The sequence below is a fragment of the Crinia signifera genome, chromosome 4, assembly GCF_055691185.1.
Source record: "Crinia signifera chromosome 4, ASM5569118v1, whole genome shotgun sequence".
Taxonomy (NCBI): Eukaryota; Metazoa; Chordata; class Amphibia; order Anura; family Myobatrachidae; genus Crinia; species Crinia signifera.
This window is the reverse complement of record NC_139220.1, coordinates 185,674,222-185,678,829: the sequence shown is the minus strand read 5'-3', so window position 1 is coordinate 185,678,829 and position 4,608 is coordinate 185,674,222.

The following is a 4,608-nucleotide window of genomic DNA, read 5'->3' as shown; positions in this document are numbered from 1 at the left end:
TAGCAGACTGAGGTGAGTGTGCGTACGAAAATGTGTGGGTGCGAGCGACCAGTTACACGTACGCGCAATGATAGTCCACCCCCCTTTTAAGTATGGTTGCGTGTGAATGATTTCGCAAGCACTATAGGCGTGCCTTCGCCCGATGCGTGCGTGTGGTTTTTTTTTGTAAGAGTGCTTGCGAATGTGCATGCGAGCGCATGAACCTGAATGAGGCCCTATATGCTGTGTCTGATGTGCACTGTACCTGCCCAGTGATCAGTTAGCCCCTTAGCCTGCCCAGTGATCAGTTAATGAAATCCCTCCAATGCCTTTACCGCTGCATGAAGAGGGGGAAATCTCTTCAAACTGACTCACCATCGAATTTGTGTCCTCCCGTTATGTGCAGCTCTGCGTAAGTCTAGACATACCCGGTGCTGCGATGATCGCGGGGCTATGGTTGCTACTAATAACTCCAGTGTCGCTCCCTCCCAAAGGCCAAGCCTGCCAATGTTTTTTGGCAGCACTCCTGGAAAATGCAGGGGTGCCGTCTACAAACAGTGACCAGCTGTCAAACATCTTGTGAACGGCCAGTAATGGCTAGCCATAGCTGGCTATGCTCGCAGGGGGTACTCTGTGCGCATGCATGGTCTATCGATAATCGGCAGGGCTGCCCCAAGAGATATTTTTTTCCGATATTTAAACATATCACGTTCTGAATGTGTTCAAGCTATTTGGCTAACATCCGTATTTTATACGTGAATTTTCAAATTGCAGCTACTTCCTGCCACCACATCCTGCTAGGAAAAACAGAGAACTCTGCACAACAGCAACAGTCTCTCTCTCCAGCCCAGCACAGGCTCCCCAAATATGTCTGCTTGGGAGTGGATTGAAAGTTCTACAGTGTCTATACAGTCAATAGTTCTACAACAAAAGCTCAACAATATGTTGTCACAGAAAAGGTCAACATGCACTAGGTCAACAAAGACAAAAGGTTGATGCCATAGGGGATAAGAAATTCATTGCCACGGTGGATTGAAATACTTATTGCAAAGGGGGATTACATGCTCATTGCCACAGGGGAGTGAAATGCTTGTTGCCACAGGGGAGTGAAATTCTTGTTCCCAGGGGGAGTTCAATTTTTGTGAGCAGGGACAGGTGGGTGGGAGCAGTTGGTCTGTATTCAGAGCAGGTCTGCTACGATTTCAAATCCCGGAGCTCGCCATCTGGCAGCCAATCAGGAGCAGCAGTGGTGGCACCAATTTGGTGCACTAAGCAAGATTTAATCAGGTGTCCCCAGATTATATGATTATGGCACACATTGAGCGGGTCGTGCCCCCTGCATCATCGTGAGTGGGTTGGAAGAAACACTGATGACCCCCTCACATCGTGCATCGTGAGTCCTGGTGTGTACCGTGCATTAGAGCTTTTTTTGGCATTGGAGCAATGCTGAAAAAAATACTGACCATACAGTAGCTCTGCTGTTGGCTCCACACACATGGTGGGTGATGTGAGGACAGGATACCTCTTGCCATGGTGCTTTAATACAGAACTCATTTAAAAGCCTATTAGACCTTTGGGCATCAGCCATACATAAAAAGGGATATCTTGATTTTATAATTGCACATTTGATTCTCTACACCTTTTTAATTGAAGTAATTTGTATAGAAGGCATTTTATGCAAATGTTGTTTATAAAGTATGTAATTATTTTTTATTATTAAATAAACAGAAATTAATCTGGTCAGCATGGCAATACTTGTTTATAACAATATACTTTTAGACCAAAAGTTTTGCCCTTTTTCTATAAAACTGCTGATTTATACTTTGTTTATTAATGTTTTTTTGGTACTCTTTACCTAGAAGGGCGCCCGCGATTGGAATCGCGGGCGTCGGGGGTAAAAAATCGCGGGCATCGCGGGTAAATCGCGGGTACATTAAAATCGGGTGCCCGCGATGACCGCGATTTTCCCATAGGGATCAATGTTAAAAACGGTGATTGACCGCGATTTTAATGTTAAATGCCTCAATACCCGCGATTTGGCCATAGGAATCAATGTTAAATGGGCCAGAGCCCTAATAGTCACCGTGAACTCTGAAATGGCCCCCACAAATGTTAACGCCACCCCACGATCAACGTGAACCCGAAGCGTGGCGAGCGCAGCGAGACCGCGAGGGGCGGCGGTACGCGTCCTCCTACCTTTTCATGCCCTACTATCCACGTCGGCGTGGAGTTGAGAATAGAATAGTGTGGCGAGCGCAGCGAGCCACCGAGCCCGAAGCGTGGCGAGCGCAGCGTGCCCCGCGAGGGGACGCGGATACCTTCACAGGTAAACGCGTCCCCTCGCGGGCTTCACAGGTGTCCGCTTTTCGCCACGGACACCTGTGAAGCCCGCGAGGGGACGCGTATAACTGTGAAGGTATCCGCTGCGCTCGCCACGCTTCGGGCTCGGTGGCTCGCTGCGCTCGCCACACTATTCTGTTCTCAACTCCACGCCGACGTGGATAGTAGGGCATGAAAAGGTCGGAGGACGCGTACCGCCGCCCCTCGCGGGCTCGCTGCGCTCGCCACGCTTCGGGTTCACGTTGATCGTGGGGTGGCGTTAACAATTGTGGGGGCCATTTCAGAGTTCACGGTGACTATTAGGGCTCTGTGGGCCATTTAACATTGTTTCCTATGTAAAAATCGCGGGCATTGAGGCATTGAACACTAAAATCGGGTCCAATCTGATTTTTAACATTGGTCCCTATGGGAAATCGCGGCCATCGCGGGCATCGCGTCGCACCCGATTTTTAGTGCATTCGATGGTCGCGATGGGCGCCCTTCTAGGTAAAGAGTACCGTTTTTTTTACTTCATTATCACAGGGGAAAACCTATGGACAAAACTTGCCCACAGGGCAATATTTTTAAATTGTGTGACTATAAATGGGTATGGTATAGGTGGCAGAATAAGGCTCCAGGGGGCCCGGGGTACTTAAGACAAGGCGGGGCAAAGGCCTAAATAAACGCACAAACAACGCATACATACATCCAGCACACGCACGCAGGATACATACACCACACACACACACACACACACACACAAAAATAGCATACATACACCAAACACACTTACATAAACACACAGCATACATAAATATAAACATACATATACACATAAAGCATACATGCATAAATACACAACATACATACATACATACATACATACATACATAGTGCTCATACTAGCACTATGCACCTTTCAAAATCTGTGCAGTTCCTCTTTCCTGCCTGGGGTGCTGCTGTCTGCTGTGGTGTTTCTGGTCTATATCTCAATACAGACCAACTGGACTAGAAGACCAAAGCAGACAGTAACACTGCAGACAGGAAAGAGAAACTGCACAGATTTTAAATGAACACTACATACATACATACATACATACATACATACATACACTGCATACATACACACACACACACGCGCGCATGCACGCACGCAGCATACATATATACAGCACATAAATAAATACACACACAACTAACACACTGCATACACAGCATATATACATACACACACTCCATACATACAAACATGCATGCACACAATACAGAGAGGAACAACATATATGCACATGTACAATACACAGCATACACAAAAGAACACACACATTCACATAGAGCATATAATTCAGTGAATAAGGAAAATGAGTTGTTTGTCTGTTGGATGTTTTGGGGTCTGTGTTCAGTCTCAGTGTGTGTGTGTGTGTGTGTGTGTGTGTGTGTGTGTGTGTGTGTGTGTGTGTGTGTGTGTGTGTGTGTGTGTGTGTGTGTGTGTGTGTGTGTGTGTGTGTGTGTGTGTGTGTATTTCGGTAGTGTATGTCACAGCAGTTTAAAGGTCTGGGGCCATTAGACCATACTTCCCTACTTTTGAAAACTAGTTTCAGGGAGATTATAGTTGGTAGTAGAATTTTGTACAGCGCCCCATAGAGGGGGCGTATCATGCTCCACCCAAAGGGCGTGTCTAGTTCCATATACTGTATGGAGAGATTGTGAACATGGCACCTAGAAGCGTGGGTATGTAATGCTACATCTGAGAGGAATCTTTTTAAATGACTTATATCCAAATGTAGATGAGCCCCAAAGCAGTTAGTAAGAGCTACTATACTTGCTAATGTACTGGGAAATGGTACTGAGGTTTCTATGTAAATGTATCTATTACTCATTCCTTTTTCCCCCCAACATGTAACAGTGTAATGTGGGCTAGGTGAAATGAGGGAGATTGCTAGACTAATGAGGGAGAGAGGGAGATTGCTGTTATTTCAGGGAGTCTCCTGCAGAATGCAGGATGGAAGGCAACTACAGTATGCACTAGACTGACAAGCATATTGAAAAAAAAAAAAAACACCTTCGACACAGGTGAAGTGATATATTAATACCTCCTGTTTTGGTGTTGGTTCTGCCAACATTTAAATGTGTGCCACCCACGTGAGGTCACTTCTGGAAATTTTTCCAGCGCCATTTTTAATTCTCAGTCTGCCCTGACTGGAGCTATTTCTGCTGGGGCTGTATTTGATTCCTCTGTAATGAACTTCCTGCAGAGAGGAGTAGAAATCATTCAACAATACCATATGACATAACAGAATTTATTAGCAC